The following is an 18,181-nucleotide window of genomic DNA, read 5'->3' as shown; positions in this document are numbered from 1 at the left end:
GCCAACAGCACAGACATGGGTCCTAGCTCAGGGTAAGAAAATGCGGATGGGCTGTATACAGAATTAGCAGCCTCACCAAAGGAAAACTAGGGGATGATACAGGGGCATGTAGAAAGGAAATGTTACCAAGGGCTTGGCTTTCAGGAGAAATGGGTCTTCTGTAGGGTGCAGCCCACTGCAAACACGTGAACCTTTTAACCCACTTCCATGCTGTGTGGGGTCCTGAAGTAGTGTTTCCATGAAACCTTACAGATGAAAGTGAATTTGTGCCCCACGCATGGCTACCTTCTGAAGGCAACCCTGAATCTCCATCTTGCTTCCTGGGGTAGAGTGAGCAGCAAAATAACCTCAGATATGAAGATACCACCCTTATGGCAGAAAGGGAAGAAGAACTAAAGAGCCTCTTGATGAAAGTGAAAGACGAGAGGAAAAAAGTTGGCTTAAAGCCCAACATTCAGAAATCTAAGATCATGGCATCTTGTCCCATCACTTCACTGCAAATAGATGGGGAAACAGTGGAAACAGTGACAGACTTTTTTTAGGGAGGGCTCCAAAATCACTGCAAATGGTGATTGCAGCCATAAAATTAAAAGACAGTTGCTCCTTGAAAGAAAAGTTACGACCAACCTAGACAGCATATTAAAAAGCAGAGACATTACTTTGTCAACAAATGTCCATCTAGTCAAAGCTATGGTTTTTCCGGTAGTCACATATGGATGTGAGAGTTGGACCATAAAGAAAGCTGAGCACTGAAGAATTGATGCTTTTGAACTGTGGTGTTGGAGAAGACTCTGTAGAGTCCCTTGGGCTACAAGGAGATGCAACCAGTCCATGTTAAGGGAAGTCAGTCCTGAATACTCATTGGGAGGACTGATGCTGAAGCTGAAGCTCCAATATTTTGGCCACCTGATGCAAAGAACCGACATTAGAAAAGACCCTGATGCTGGAAAACACTGAAGGCAGGAGGAGAAGGGGATGACAGAGGATATGATTGGTGACATCACCAACTCCATGGACATGAATTTGAGTGAACTCCAGGAGATGGTGACAGACAGGAGAGCTTGGTGTGCTACAGTCCATGGGGTCACAAAGAATCAGATACGTTGAGAGACTGAACTGATTGTCTGAGCAGCAGAAGGCAGGCTTTTGCCACAGGCTGGGTTTAAGGCAGTAAGACAGGTGAGCACAGACCCTGACAGAGAGCCCTGGGGACCCCAGGCAGGACAGGGAGCAGCACCACTGAGCCACAGACCAGACCTTCCTGCCCTTCCCAGAGCAGGGTCCTGGCTTGTGCACATGTGCAACCCATGCCTTCTGCACAAATCCCCAGCTGGAGACTAGCACAAGCCGTTCTCCTGGCTTCCTTCTTTCCATGGAATGACAGCTTCTACTTTTCAACCCGGTAAACAAGAGTCTCATGAAGACATCTATCTCACGTCAAAGCCTGTCTCATGTCAATGTCTCAATTCGTTATCTTTCACAGGAACGCCATGGCAAATCCACCCACGGACAGAATGGATGGGCACAGAGAGCAAGCAGATGGCCACAGAGAAAGAAATTAAGAGAACAAAACAGGTCACCGAGAACATGACGGCGAGGCATTGGAAATGATGTTCGAGCTAGAGTTAGAAATACTGACGTGAGGAAGTGAGCCTGGAAAGAGAATCATGTTGTATCAGAGACCTGTCTGTGTGTCTGTGAGGAAAGGGATAGTGCAGTCGCTCAGTCGTGTCCGACTCTTTGTGAGTCTGTAGCCCACCAGGCCGGAGAAGGCAATGGCATCCCACTCCAGTACTCTTGCCTGGAAAATCCCATGGACGGAGGAGCCTGGTAGGCTGCAGTCCATGGGGCCGCTAAGAGTTGGACACGACTGAGCAACTTTACTTTCACTTTTCACTTTCATGCATTGGAGAAGGAAATGGCAACCCACTCCAGTGTTCTTGCCTGGAGAATCCCAGGGACGGGATTCTCCCACCAGGCTGCCCCGTCTATGGGGTCACACAGAGTTGGACACAACTGAGGTGACTTAGCAGCAGCAGCAGCCCACCAGGCTCCTCTGTCCACGGGATTCTGCAGGCAAGAATACTGGAGTGGGTTGCCATTTCCTTCTCCAGGGGGATCTTCCCGACCCAGGGATCGAACCCTGGTCTCCTGCATTGCAGGCAGACGCTTTACCTCTGAGCCACCAGACAGAAAGGAAGTAAACAGAAATGTGAGTGTGATAGGAATGGAAAGACAGTAAACGGAGCCGTCAGTGTGAAAGACAGCCCTGCAGTCTCTTCGCAGGCCGTGGTATCTACACATTTTCTACATTGTTCTTGTCATTTTCGTGGCCACAAAGCCTTGCTTTCTAGAACAAGTTACCTCCCCTCTACTGCAATTCCCTGAGTGCAGACCTTTTTTTTTTCCCCCTGCTGGAAAACTCTCTTTTGGCAAGTTCCTTGCTTTATTCCTGTGACACCACTGCCAGCAGCAGCTGCCTACAGCTCTCGCAAATCCCTGGATAAAAATCATTTACTATGCTCAGCCTGGCCGCACTCTTGGTAACCACTCTCATTGGCTCACTTTCCTGTTTTCCCAAAGTGCCCTCTGGTGTGTAGGGAAGTGTTTGATGCCAGCGACAAGGATGCTGCTTGTCATTCTGGGTAAACGACTTCAGGTGGCAAATGATGGAGATGACAAACCATCATCGTTTTGGGGTCTCTGCCTGTTGGGGTGAAGAGGAGAAGCTATGCAGACTTCCCAAGTGGCTCAGTGGTAAAGAACCAGCCTGCCAATGCAAGAGACAAGGATTCGATCCCCGGGTAGGGAAGATCCCCTGGAGGAGGGCATGGTAACCCACTGCAGTCTTCTTGCCTGGAGAATCACATGGACAGAGGAGCCTCACAGACTACAGTCCGTGGGGTCCCAAAGAGTCAGGCATGACCAAGTGACTGTGGACAGAGTTGGGGAGACGGTGGCAGGCCTAAGAGAAAGCCCTGTCTTCTTGTAACCACTGGAGAAAGCCAAGCCACTTGAACAATAAAGATGATGCTTTCATTTATCTGTATTAATTTTGATCACAGTCTTACAGGTACAAGTACTGCAACCCCTATTTTAAAGACAAGGAAATTGAACCCGAAAAAAACGTTTGGCTTTCTCCAGAATATGTAGTTGTGTGCATTTTTATTTGTAACTGAAGTCAGAAGAGGTGTGTTATTTCCTACAGATGGCTGAGTTTCCCAGTTGAAAATGGTGACCCATTTTTTTTTTTTATGATTCTCAGCACTTGGATTTAACAACACCTGTGGCTTAGACAGTTAAAGAAACTGCCTGCCAATGCAGGAGATGCAGGTTTGATCCCTGGGTCGGGAAGATCCCCTGCAGAAGGAAATGTCAACCCACTCCAGTATTCTTGCCTGGAGAATCCCATGGAGAGAGGAGCCTGGTAGGCTATAGTCCATGGAGCCACCAAGAGTCAGACATGAATGAGCAACTAATACTTATAATTGATAAACCAGTTTCAAGAGCTTTTAGAAAATACAGCCATTCAGTAGCCATGAAAACGCCATTGTCTCTCACATCCCTGGCAACGTATCATAAGAAAAACCTCCATTTCTCAAGTCTTTGCTGGCTATTTCTAGCGGAATGGCTGTTTCTGGGGCAATCTCTATCTTTTACAAAATTATCTCTAATATCTTTCCGCTACCATTTTAGAAAGTATGCAAAGTCACTTCAGTCGTGTCCAACTCTGTGCAACCCCATAGACAGCAGCCCACCAGGCTCCCCCATCCCTGGGATTCTCCAGGCAAGAACATTGGAGTGGATTTCCATTTCCTTCTCCAATGCATGAAAGTGAAAAGTGAAAGTGAAGTCGCTCAGTCGTGTCCGACCCTCAGTGACCCCATGGACTGCAGCCTTCCAGGCTCCTCCATCCATGGGATTTTCCAGGCTCCTCCATCCATGGGATTTTCCAGGCAAGAGTACTGGAGTGGGGTGCCATTGCCTTCTCCGTGAGAAATTATAAACACTTACTATTGATCTCCTTATTGAAAAATAACGTATGTGGCTTCAGAAGCCTGACTACCTCAGAGAAAAGCACAGACAGAGTTTAAGATGCAGAAAACCAAAGGTGGCTGGCTGATTAGATTTTTAGTCTATTTAAGAAAAATAAATATATTCATTCACATAGCTTTTCAAAGTGTTTTGTCCTACGTGGTCTCGAATCCATGCCGAAATGTGGGGTTAATTGTAAGACTCACTGGGGAAGGAATAAACAGAATGGGGTGTGTGGTGGAGTGGTTCACAAACAACCATTTCAATCAGAAATAACCTGATGAGTGAGGAGAGTAAGCGTGCAGAAGGCAGCCTCAGAGAGGCCTGAGTGAGTCCATTCAGTGGCAACTTTTCAACATCAGGACTCCCCAGAGGGAATTGATTGCATCAGACACTGTGAAAAGAGCTTAAATACTAGCCCTATTTTTTTTTCCCCTTTAGTATTCATACCAAGGAAAGAGTCAGTGAGTTTCAGACACCCTTCTTGATTAAGAGTAAAAATTTTTAAAAAGTACCGAATTATGAAAAAACATCTCCGTTACTGAAGCCAGCCAAGGGAGAACAGAGTGTATGTACACATCTCAAGTCTTCTACGCACATTAGTTGAAAATCTCTCTGCACACCAAGTGTCACCCATTTTCATGAGGACAGAAATGAGCTGAAAATCAGGTGACATGGCAAACAGCCTCTGGAAAATGGTACATTCTACCCTCGTAATGCTGGCTGCTGCTAAAAGGGAAGAGAAAACCCCAGTGGGCAGGAAAGAAAGAGATGGGGGTGGGGGTGGAAAATGAAGAGAAAATAAATCTCATAGAGATTTCGGTTTACCTTTGTTTCACGACAGACTAGAGTTGATTTAATTCAAAGCCAGTCCTTTGATCGAAGATGTAGATGTCTTCATCAAGGGGTTTTGAGAAGTCAATAAACTTCTGGCTGACGGATGATGTATTGAAGAAAGCTGCACAGATCATGACTGTGTGGGCGAATGAATGATGTCAATGTGAACACAGACATGTCATCACCATCGATGCTAAAAAACCAAGCATGACCTACATCTGAGGAGCATCTTCCAAAGACCTCCCGATAATTACCACTCCCCAGGCCAAAAACAACTGCTCCCTACATTTGAATACCATAGATTCCCTTTGCCTGTTTCTAAACTCTGCATAAATGGAATCGTACAACATTTATTTCCATGGATACTCTGCCTGTTCAGTCGCTTAGTGGTGTCCGACTCTTTGTGACCCCATGAACTGTCGCCCACAAAGCTCCTCTGCCCATGGAATTTTTCAGGCAAGAATACTGGAGTAGGTTTCCATTTCCATCTCCAGAGGATATTCCCCATCCAGGGATCAAATCCATGCCTCCTGCAGCCATGAAATTAAAACACACTTGCTCCTTGAAGAAAAGCTATGATAAACCTAGACAGCATATTAAAAAGCAGAGACATTACATTGCCAATAAAGGTGAATATAGTCAAAGCTATGGTTTTTTCAGTAGTCATGTATCAATTTGAGAGTTAGACCATAAAGAAAACTGAGCACTGAAGAATTGATGCTTTTGAACTGTGGTGTTGGAGAAGACTCTTGAGAGTCCCTTGAACTGCAAAGAGATCCAACCAGTCCATCCTAAAGGAAATCAGTCCTGAATATTCACTGGAAGGACTGATGCTGAAGCTGAAACTCCAATACTTTGGCCACTGATGCGAAGAACTGACTCACTGGAAAAAACCCTGATGCTGGGGAAGATTGAAGGCGGAAGAAGGAGGCCGACAGAGGATGAGATGGTTGGATGGCATCACTGACTCAATGGACATGAGTTTGAGTAGACTCTGGGAATTGGTGATGGACAGGGAGGCCTGGCCTGCCGCAGTCCATGGGGTCACAAAGGGTCAGACATGACTGAGCAACTGAAGTGACTGATGCTTTACCTGCCACGCCATCAGGGAAGCCCATTTATTACCCCATCTAGCTTATTTCATGTAATATTATAAGATCTGTTAATGTTGTTGCATGGAGTGGCTCATTCATGGTGCAGTTCCATGCAATATTCTCTTACATGAATATATGTCAATGTATTCATTCATTCTCCTGGAGGAAGGCATGGCAACCCACTCCAGGATTCTTGCCTGGAGAATCCCATGGACAGAGGAGCCTGGCGGGCTACAGTCCATGGGATCACAAAGAGTCGGACACGACTGAACGACTAAGCACGGTTCAGAACATTCATTCATTCGACTGTTGACACTATTTGGCTTCTTTCCTCGTGTTGGCTTTAATGAACAGTGATACTATGAACATTCTGGAATCAATCTTTTAAAGTGATTAAGTACACATTGATGTCAAGAACGGGGTCACGTATATACCTACCTACAGTCAGTTTTCACAGATAAGACCAGTTTCCCCAAAGCTTGCACTGATTCAGAACTCCTCCTAAAAGTGTTACCAGTGAGTTCTACTTGCTCTGTATTTTCGCCGGCACTTTCTGACGTCAGCCTGTCTATGCTAGCCGTTGTGGTGCCTAGGTGGATGTCTCTCATTATAGCTTTAAGGTAAGTTTTCCTGATGTTGATTGAGCCTGAGTATCATTTTCATGGCTGCATTAGGCATTTGGATGTCCAAAGTGTGAGTTGCTAGTTCAAACCTCTTGTCCACTTTTCAACTGCCTTGTTAGTCCTTATTTATTGATTTTTTTAGGAATATTTTCTATATTGAGGATACAACACATTTACGACTTCAAAATGCTGTAAATATCATCTCCTAGTCCGTGGCTTGCCTTTTTACTCTCTTGATGGTGTCTTTTGTGATCAGAACACCTTACTGGTTTACCAGTCTTTTCCTTTATCAGCAGAGTTTTGCATCCCATTAAGACAGCTTTGAAAATTCTGACACTCCTGATGGTTTTCTGATGTATTTGATCTCTTTGCTTGTCTCTGTTGTCAACAGGATTGATTGTCTGAAGACAGCTAGGCAGATGTTGCTGCAAGTATAACTTCAATCACATAGTATTTTGATTAAACTACAATGACCCTCAACTCTTTTATTTTAAATTAAATCAGTCTTGCTTTTGCTTCGCATTTAAACTAAACAAATTTAATTCCTTTTTCTCAAGGCTCTGCCCTATAATAAAATTAAAATCTACTTTACAAGTGGAACCAATATCTATCCTTGTTAATTTAGTACAATCGACTTGTGAAATTCACCTCATTTTAAAATTTTATTAGGAATAAAATACTACTTCAAAGGAACAAATATTTTACTATGTACCTATTAAGGTAGGGAAAAAAAGAAGGCATCAAAAAGAGAAGTTGGAGAAAAGGAGAGATAATTTTAGGTTACTTCTAAAATGGGCAGATTGTGAAATCCTGCAACACAGTGCTATGTGGGAAGGACGGAATCATTCATCCTATAAGAGCCTGAATAATATGAATAAGAGCTATTACAGTAGTGAACACAGCTGCAACCCAATAAACTCTGTAGTTTGTTATCGCTGGCAGGCAATTCATGAATTGCTTTCCAATTCCTTGATTACTGCTTAGTAACTCTGCCTCCAAAGGTGAACAAGCCTCCCATAAAGAGTTTGACAGCAGCCCACTTTGTTCACACAAATGAAGAAAGACTTTGTAAAGAACGGCATTACAAATGTTAAATTAGTTGAATTTATTTTAAGCTGAAGATATGTCTTCTTCATAGGTTTATATCCGGCAAATGTAAAACGAATCATGATTCTACATTCTACATATTCAATTTGGGCATCTCTTGCACCACGTTCTTTTCAGAGCCTGATAATTTCCATAGGTTTTTGTTGCAATGCAATATGGCTTTTTAATGAAGACAAGACGAAGAGAAGCATTATATTCTTTATGTAATAAAAAGGGATAAAACAGGGCAAAGAAAACGTTAATTATTAATTCAAGATTACCACTGCTTTTCAACATCAGTCCTGGGTTCCATCCACGAAAGCATTAAGTCTTGTGAAATGTGTTTTTTTTAAATTGGGCAGCAAAACAATCTTCAGTTCAGTTCAGTCGTTCAGTCGTCTCCGACTCTTTGCGACCCCATGAACAATCTTAGGTTTTTGAAAATAGTTTTCCCATCATAAAGAAACTGACCGACTTTCTGCTCTGACTAATAATAAAAGTCTCTATTAAGGCTTGAGAACTGATGTGTGGTGACTCAGAAAACGATAAATGAGGAAGTGGGATAAGAGATTTTTCTTCCTTTATGTATATTCAGACCTACCCTCTAAGTGACAGTTTAACAAGGTTGGTTACTGTTATGTTTATCTGCTCTGTGCTCAGCCGCTCACTTGTACCCAACTCTTTGGAACCCCACAGACTGTAGCCCGCCAGGCTCCTCTGTCCATGAGGCTCTCCAGGCAAGAACACTGGAGTGAGTTGCCATTTCCTCCTCAGAGGGATCTTCCAGACTCAGGGATCGAACCCACAACCCCTGTGGCTCCTGAATTGGCAGGCGGATTCTTTACCACTGAGCCACCTGGAATCCTATTGTGTTTATAGATGTGCTGAACACATAGGACTGATACATGCCTCCCACGTAAGGCTGCGTTTGCACCTGCAAGCCAGACTCTTCAGAATATGACGAAAAGGTTGACAGAGAAGTGCTGGAGTGTGTCTTATCTGTCACACCCTACTCTGGAGAAATTCCTCTGGTATATGTATAGCTTTCAAAGAATCATACACATTTAAATCTCAAGGGCTTTTTGTGCATCAACCCAATTTAAAATCTGTTTCAAGGCTGCTGGCCGACAGAGGTGATTTTTCAGGCAGTTGGCTGGAATTTCCCACTTTTATCTGACGGAGAGAATAAAAAACACTTGGAATACGGGATATCCTGTTCCAGTGTGTTCTCAATGGATCCCTCAGTTACAAGGTTTTCTCTGTGGAAATTCTGGCTTTTCCAGGTTCTTTTCACTTTGGGAATTTATATAACCCACTGGATTGGAAATAGAGAAAGAAACATATGTGTTTCGGGAAGGAAGCAGTCAGGAAGTAAAGCCATTGTTTAAAAAATGGAGAGCTGGGTGTTATAAATATGAGCTTTAGCAGTATCAAGTAGAAGTGACAGATTTTCCACTTCCAGTTTTGTTGTTGTTTCCTGGCCTTATCAAATATTTCAATGCAATATTCTGTTACAATTACAAAAAAAAATATGATTCTTCTGATTTTATCTGTTTTCCCTGCCATTTAAAAACAGAAGATCCATTTTTAGTTTATGGCTGTGAAGAGGGAGACGGTGGTTCAGATCTGGCCCACCGGGCTTAGGTTATAGATTTTGACCTACAGGGTTTGTTAAAAATTTATTTTTTTGATTTATGTTTTTTTTAATATTTTGGCCGCACTGCCCAGCATGTGGCATCCTAGCTCCCTGACCAGATACTGAAGCCACACTCCCTGCATTGGCAGTGAGGTCTTCGGGTTGTTAAAAGGCCAATGCTGTGCCTCAACCCCAGGGTTCCCCGTTCCGTGGGACAAGGGGGTGTTCTGAGAAGTGCCCTTCTAACAAGCTCCGTGGTGGGTTCCACCCCCATCCAAATGGTGGAGGAAGATTAACAATCAAAACCAAGTAGCTTGTGAGCCATCTCTTGCTCAAAGGAATGGTGTTTCTGCTGCAATTCCCCGTGTGCTGGTATCACATACAAATGCTCTCCTTTAACCGAGTCAGTTGCCAACATTTGCAAATTGGGACATTTACGGAAAAAATGTGACTATGCCGAAAAATGCAGAAAACGGATGACGTGGGCCGTCATTTTCCACGTGGTGAGCCCTGATGTCAAGTCAAGATGGCCCCGTTAATCGGCCTTTAGAGTGTCTCCATGGTCTTCACCTCGTCTGTCACTCACATCCTTAACTCCTCTGGCCCCGTGACCATTTGTCCTTCCAGTTCCTAGAAGACAGAGGATGAGATGGGTGGACGGCATCACCGACTTCATGGGCCTGAGTGAGCAAGCTCCAGGAGTTGGTGATGGACAGGGAGGCCTGGCGTGCTGCCGTCCATGGGGTCGCAAAGGGTCAGACGCGATTGAGCAACTAAACTGGCTGACTAACTGCTTTACCTGCTGAGTGGATGACTCTAACTTATAGCAGAGAAACTAAATTTAAATGACACCGAATTTGTGTTGCCCACTTAGCCATACACCCACTATGTATAGTATATCACACACACACACAAAATGTACATATATATATAACATGTGTGTATTTTATATGTATGTGCATATATATATTTTCAGTCGTGTCCAACTCTTTGCAACCCCATAGACTGTAGCCTACCAGGCTCCTCTGTCCATGGGATTTTCCAGGCAATAGTACTGGAGTGGATTGCCATTTCCTTCTCCAGGGGATCTTCCCAACTCAGGGCTCGAACCCGGGTCTCCCGCATTGTAGACAGATGCTTTACTGTCTGAGCCACCAGGGAAGTTCGTATATGTATACATATAGCTAATGCATATGCAGTGCTACGTATGAAGATATACGAAGGTGGTGCCAGGAATTTGTACCTTGACCAGGAGGGTTTATATGCCTGTCTCCATTTTTGAGGTACACAAGGGGATTACAAAGGTAAATAAATCACCTAAGATCACCCAGGCAATGAGGAAGAAAGAGAACTGAATACCAAATCTGCCTGCCCCTAAGTTGTATGGCGTCTTCTCTACATACTAAACCTCTCTGTCTTCAAGCACAGAGGGGGAAAAAAGAAAAATTTCCAACAGCAACTGCTCCATACAAATATGAGGTTGGCCTTTCACCTCTTAAGCATATTCACGCGAAAAACAGAGCAGTAGATTATTTACCAGAAATAAGTATCACATTTTATAAATTCCATATCATGACAGCCTCACGGTTTTTTAAAATGCAGCGAGCACGCGTCTAGAAAAACACCATGCTTTGCAAATCTACTGTAATATATTTTATTCCCTGACACGTAATTGCATACCAATCAATTTCTGATTCTCTGTTCTTCAACAGGCAATATTTGTTTGAAGCATCTCTGATTTGGTGCTGCAGAGAACAGGTTGTGTGTTGAATAGGAGAATCAGGACTGTGTGGAGACTCTGCCACGCTATTTTGAATTGCTCCGGGAGACAGGTTCAAAGGTGAGATGTCAGAATCATTTCAGAGATTCATTCGTTTCAGCAGAACTAGCAAAAAAAAAAAAAACAAGTTACAGAAACAACTCACGAAATAGAACTATAAACCTACAGAAAAATCATGATCGGTGATGGTTTTAATCCCTATGATATTATGAAACTGTATGATATATGCTGCTGATATATGCTGCTCTGTAATACACATATAAATTACAAAGCAGTTTATGTTAGCTACACTTTATGTGTGGGGCAGGGTATGTATACATATATATAAATTCATGTATAAGAGTTACATATTTTGTTGTTGTTCAGTCCCTAACGTTTTCCCTACTCTTTTGTGACCCTATGGACTGTAGCCCACCGGGCTCCTCTGTCCATGGGATTCTCCAGGCCAGAATACTGGAGTGGGTTGCCATTTCCTCCTCCAGGGGATCTTTCTGACCCAGGGATCAAATCCACGTCCCCTGCATTGGCAGGTAGATTCTTTTTCTGCTGAGCCATCTGGGAAGCCCTATTCTCATATATATGTATAAGTAAAACGAAGAGCGTATTTTAGATGTACTTATTTATAACATATGAATTAAGCAATGGTGATGTATATATCAATGCATATGTAATGCATTATATACATATAATGTATATGTAATATACACGGGTATAATGTATATCACCATTGTTTTAATCCATATAATGTTTCAAAAGTACATCAAAAATATTCTCTTTAATAAAAACAAAAAATTATCTTTGTAATGTATATATGTAGCATATATGTACAGAGTATATATGCCATAAGCATTGCATATTTTTCATATGTATTCGGTTGGCCAAAAGGTTTGTGTTTTTCTACTAACAGTCCATGGGGTCACAAAGAGTCGGACATGACTGAGCGACTAACATGCCACGTTTCATTCCATTTCGCTGCCTTCAAGGAGACAGCATACTTAGACCCCATAGTGGGGGCTCAGTTTCTTTCTGGACTTGATAGGTCAAAAGGCACAGGGATTTTTTCCCCCCAGGAATCCTGGCATCTTGTACTGTTCACAAGACTCCGGACTGTCATGTTGGTCTGTGAAAGGACAGGCAAATGCCTTGAGGATGTTTGGAAGGAGGGGCATGTGGTTGATAGTGCTAACACTTGGAATGAAGGGAATAGCCATATTTCAGAGTCCACATGCAAAGAATATCATATGGCAGCTTTGTCTCTTTCTGACTTCCTTGACTTCAGTTCAGTCGCTCAGTCGTGTCCGACTCTTTGCGACCCCATGAATCACAGCACACCAGGCCTCCCTGTCCATCACCAACTCCCAGAGTCTACCCAAACCCATGTCCTTTGAGTTGATGATGCCATCCAGCCATTTCTTCCTCTGTCGTCACCTTCTCCTGCCCTCAATCTTTCCCAGCATCAGGGTCTTTTCCAATGAGTCAGCTCTTCACATCAGGTGGCCTAAGTATTGGAGTTTCAGCTTCAGCATCAGTCCTTCCAATGAACACCCAGGACTGGCCTCCTTTAGGATGGACTGGTTGAATGTCCTTCCAGTCCAAGGGACTCTCAAGAGTCTTCTCCAACATCACAGTTCAAAATCATGAGTTCTTCTGCACTCAGCTTTCTTCACAGTCCAACACTGACATCCATACATGACCACTGGAAAAACCATAGCCTTGACTAGATGGACCTTTGTTGGCAAAGTAATGTCTCTGTTTTTTAATATGCTGTCTAAGTTGGTCATAACTTTCCTTCTAAGGAGTAAGCGTCTTTTAATTTCATAGCTGCAATCACCATCTGCAGTGATTTTGGAGCCAAAAAAAAAAATAAAGTCTGACACTGTTTCCCCATCTATTTCCCATGAAGTGATGGGACCGGATGCCATGATCTTAGTTTTCTGAATGTTGAGCTTTAAGCCAACTTTTTCACTCTCCTCTTTCACTTCCATCAAGAGGCTCTTTAGTTCTTCACTTTCTGCCATAAGGGTGGTGTCATCTGCATATCTGAGGTCCTTGACTTAGGCTGATGATTTGATTCAATATTAAAAAAAAAAAAGAAACAGGATCTACTGTATAGCACAGGGCACTCAACACTTTGTCATGACCTATATGGGAAAGCAATCTTAAAAAAGAGTGAATGTATGTATGTGTATAAACTGATTCACTTGGCCACACCCCTGAAACCAACACAGCACTATAAATCAACTGCACTCCCACCCAAAACAAAAATTTTAAGAAAGGAATGACGGGAAGACAGTGGAGACGTCACACATTTCCTTTCTCTAGCCTGCTTCAGTTAAGAACACCCTGCAAAGAGCTTCTGTGGTTTAATGCAATTTCTCTTTTATCTAATCTTGAAGGCATTTCTGGTGCGTGTATGTGTGGAAAGTATAAATTCTCTCTTTCGCTTTCAAGGCAGTAGATGTGCTTACGGTGCCCAGATAAATAACTGTAAATGGATTCTTCATCGGGAGAAAATTGTCAAAGTGATGGCCCAGAATTCTGAACAAAGATTCTGAACGCTCAAATAGGCCGTCATCAAATTCACCATGTCTAAGTGATGTATAATTAGGCTATATTTTCCCAGGACAAAAGCAATGGGTTCTGAAAAGGAAATTTTAAACTTTTGCTTTAAACACATAAACACTGAAAATGACTATGTTTTCATTTAAACCTTGGTGAGGTTTTACTGACAGACATTTTTGTGCCCTATAAGCCCAAAGACCTTCAGGGAAAATGCTATTTTTTTTTTTTCTCTGCATGCTTTTAACCATTCTTGACAATTTTCACTTTGCTTGCAAATCTACCCTCAAGAATTCCACCAGCTCACTCCATCTAAGTGTTGACAGTTTGGATAAGTCTTATGAGAAAGTGAGCAAAAGTCTCAATTCAGCATACAAATCATCACCTTGCTTACTTGACCCTGAGATGCAAAGAACAAAGCCCATGGTTCAACTGAATTTGTTGCTGCTGTTCAGTCGCTCAGTTGTGTCTGACTCTTTGTGACCCCATGGACTTCAAGGTTTCCCTGTCCTTCACCATCTTCCGGAGTTTGCTCAAACTCATGTCCATTAAGTCGGTGATGCCATCCAACCATCTCATCCTCTGTTGCTGCCTTCTCCTCCTGCCCTCAATCTTTCCCAGCATCAGAGTCTTTTCCAATGAGTCAGTTCTTTGCATCAGGTGGCCAAAGGATTGGAGTTTCAGCTTCAGCATCAGTCCTTCCAATGAATATTCAGGATTGATTTCCTGCAAGACTGACTGGTTTGATATCCTTGTTGTTCAAGGAACTCTCAAGAGTCCTGAATTGATCACATTTAAATGGCTCAGATAGTAAAGAATCTTCCTGCAATGTGGGAAACCCTGGTTCAATTGCTGGGTAGGGAAGGTCCCCTGGAGAAGGGACTGGCAACCCACTCCAGTAATCTTGCATGGAGAATGATGGCAAGCAAGTTCATAGGCTTCATAAGATTCCCAAGGGCTCCCATCTGGGCTTCCCTGGTGGCTCAGCTGGTAAAGAATCTGCCTGCAATGCGGGAGACCTGGGTTTGATCACTGGGTTGGGAAGATCCCCTGGGGAAGGGAATGCCAACCCACTCTAGCATTCTTGTCTGGAGAAGCCCATGGACAGAGGAGCCTGGTGAGCTACAGTCCATGGGGTTGCAAAGAGTTGGACACGACTGAGTGACTAATACACATACGCACACCCCGAAAAAGGCTGAGTGCCTGGGGAAGTGATAACGCGTTTAAACACTTTCTGTGTCCTCTCAACACCCAGGAAATATCCTCACGGTCAGCACCACGTGCAGGCAAGGGAGGAATTCATTCCGTGGAGACAGTGTGTTCTGGGCTTCTCAAACTCTCCTGTGCCTTGAGTCCCTGGAGATGTCACTGCAAGGAGCATTTGGATTCAGCAGCTTTCGGGCAGAACCTGAGAGCATCTCCAGTGCTCTCTCTCCAGGGATGCTAGAAGCTTGTCCATGTTTGGACCATACTTTCTGTGGCAAGACTCTCCTGAATAGACTTCAACCGTGGAGTGTGGTATTCATTCATGCTCCTGCTGAGCTGCTGAGTCTTGTCTGACACTTTTCCACCTGGACAGTAGCCCACCAGGCTCCTCTGTCCATGGGATTCTTCACTGGAGTGGGTTGCCATGCCCTTCTCCAGGAGATCTTTCTGACTCTGGGATCGAAGCCGAGCCTCTCACATTGCAGTCGGATTCTTTACCAACTGAGCCACCAGGGAAACCCCTGTGGAGTGTGGCGGGATGTCTGAACAGACTGACGTTCAAACGCTAAGATGCCTGAGGGCTTTCCACTTAACCCCGCATCAAGTGTCAATAATATGAGTCAATGTGGTTTTGAACCATGGGAAAACGGTTTCACACCCAATGCTCTTTTCAAGCTCAAACTGTCTTTGTGAAATCAGTAAAGACGAACATTATTTCCACCTCTTCTTTTCTTTTTTTTTTTAAAACATTTATTTATGTGGCTTGTGCCAGATCTTACTTGTGGCCTGCAGAATCTTTGATCTCTGTGGTGAGGTCTTTAGTTACAGCATGGAAACTCTTAGCTGTGGCATGTGGGATCCAGTTTCCTGACCAAGGATGCAATGCAGGCCCTCTGCGCTGGCAGCATTCAAGGAACAGGAGATTATAAGGCAGTGGCCCACCAGGGAAGTCCCTACTTAGTAAAAAAAAAAAATAATTCACTCAAAACCAACAAGAGGGTTTTAGCCAGAAATTTCCCTTAGCGGGGAAAAATAGTTCTTACCACAAAGAGGGATGATGACATTTGTCTCAGGACATGAGCAAGTCATGCTCACCATAAAGGAGCATCAGCACTGTGTCTCACAGAGACAGCAATAATGTGCTACGTATGTTGAGTACAAAGTTGATGTTCCACTCACGTGACCCAGGACACCACTGCTAGGTGGATGGAGAAAGAAGTGGAACATACATCTTATTGCATAAGCGTTGTCCTCTTCTCCAGAGCGCCTAGCACGCCTTTCTTCTGCATCAAATGGGGCAGAGCTATTTTCAACCTCAGGGCCGAGAAGTGGGTCAAGACAGCGGAGTTGGCAAGGCAGAAAAGGTTGGACGAGCCGCTGTGCCCTGGTGACTTGCATGATCTGCTCGCAGGGAGCCGAGCAGGAGCCACAGAGTAAAAGCCGAGCTGAGAAAGTAGGTTTCCAGGAATGGGGGGTTTAAAACACAACGGGCACTCACAGCTTCTTCTTAGAGCTACACGCTATTTGTCAAGGGCATGGCTGAGCGACTCTGTGGTTCCATTGGTCCACACTTTGGTACAATATATATCATGCGTCATGCACTCCTTCTCCTTCTGAGTATCTCTGTGTTCCTCTCTCTTTGGGAGAAGGGGAAACTGTGGCCCAGGAACAAGTGAAAGATGAGAAGTTGATCTTGATGCGTTCATGTCACTGTGGGCTTCCCAGATAGCTCAGCTGGTAAAGAATCCACCTGCAGTGCAGGAGACCCCAGTCTGATTCCTGGGTCAGGGAGATCCACTGAAGAAGGGAATGGATACCCACTCCAGTATTCTTGGGCTCTCCGTGTGGCTCAGCTGGTAAAGAGTCTGCCTGCAATTCGGGAGACCTGGGTTCAATCCTTGGGTTGGGAAGATGCCCTGGAGAAGGGAAAGGCTACCCACTCCAGGATTCTGGCGGGGAGAATTCCATGGACTGTGCAGTCCATGGGGTTGCAAAGAGTCACGACTGAGCGGTTCTTGTCACCATATCCCTAAAGCCCGAGGAAGCAAACCTTTCTTAATTCTAAAAATTCAAAATAACAGGGAAAAGTGATGTACCAAAGACGCACTGCACAGGAGACAGGAAACAAGATTTACTTTTCAAGTTCTTTTACCTAATCGCTATTGGGTTAAGTTCTCAGTTCTGCAGACACTTGTGATAGAAATAAGTCTCGCTATATCCGGTGAGAGTCAGGATCCAAGCATCCCCATAGTAATTTTGCATCTGTAAGCATATACCTATTTTGTAGGAGCCAAAGCTTTTGAATTCACTGATAGATGGATACGTAAATGCACAGACAGACGATAGAGTAAAGTACGTGAATGGACGGATAGATATATAGATATGATGGACAGACAGACAGATGGATGAGTGGATAGATGGATGGATGGATGGATGGAGGGATGGATAGAGAGATATATGGATGCATGGGTAGATGGATGAACGGATGGATGGATGAATGGGCAGACAGATCAGACTATATGCACCCCCAAACGTGCTGCTTTGGCATAAGGATAAATTTGAGATGAAAGAAACAGAGCATCAAGCATCAGAAGCTGGAAGAAGTCTCTGCCTGACCCCTTTCTGCCTGAGAGCAGGGCATGAACGTGAAAGTGAAGTCGCTCAGTCATGTCCGACTCTTTGCGACCCCATGGACTGTAGCTTACCAGCCTCCTCTGTCCATGGGATTTTCCAGGCAATAGTACTAGAGTGGATTGCCATTTCCTTCTCCAGGGGGTCTTCCCAACCCGGGGATTGAACCCGGGTCTCCCGCATTGTGGACAGATGCTTTACCATCTGAGCCACCAAGGGAGCAGGGCATAAATTTCCCTTTGGGAAGGTGACATAAATTCCCATCTGTAAAGGCATTCTCCTCTCCCATACCAGAAGAGGCAAACAACTCTTAGCTTGCATAACAAGCTTCCTAAAGAGCCCTTCACTAGCACTCACTAGCACTGGCTACTAAGAACCACCACTGCAAGGTCTCTGCCTACAGTTTACCAGCCCTGGGAGGGAGCCTACAGTTCACCAGCCCTGTGAGGGAGCCCAGAGTTCTCCAGCCCTGGGAGGGAGCCCACAGTTCACCAGCCCTGGGAGGGAGCCCACAGTTCTCCAGCCCTGTGAGGGAGCCCACAGTTCACCAGCCCTGGGAGGGAGCCCACAGTTCTCCAGCCCTGGGAGGGAGCCTACAGTTCACCAGCCCTGGGAGGGAGCCCAAGTATCTCTTTCTTTGTCCAGTCCTGCATGCCTGCCTGGGCACTCAGTCGTATCCGACTCTTTGCGACCT

General features: G+C 44.4%; 1 long non-coding RNA gene across 1 annotated transcript in view; it reads right to left on the bottom strand.

Moving 5' to 3' along the window:
• The window catches only part of LOC100847628 (uncharacterized), a 146,632-nt gene that overhangs the window by 88,830 nt on the left and 39,621 nt on the right, over positions 1 to 18,181 (bottom strand). Inside the window, exons 2-3 of the long non-coding RNA XR_001495667.3 lie at positions 10,992 to 11,196; positions 4,864 to 5,008 (exon numbers count right to left, since the gene is read on the bottom strand). This is a non-coding gene — a long non-coding RNA (uncharacterized lncRNA). The remainder of the gene's footprint in view (positions 1 to 4,863; positions 5,009 to 10,991; positions 11,197 to 18,181) is intronic.

Source organism: Bos taurus, chromosome X, assembly GCF_002263795.3.
Source record: "Bos taurus isolate L1 Dominette 01449 registration number 42190680 breed Hereford chromosome X, ARS-UCD2.0, whole genome shotgun sequence".
Taxonomy (NCBI): domain Eukaryota; kingdom Metazoa; phylum Chordata; class Mammalia; order Artiodactyla; family Bovidae; genus Bos; species Bos taurus.
This window is presented reverse-complemented; position numbering and strand designations above follow the sequence as displayed.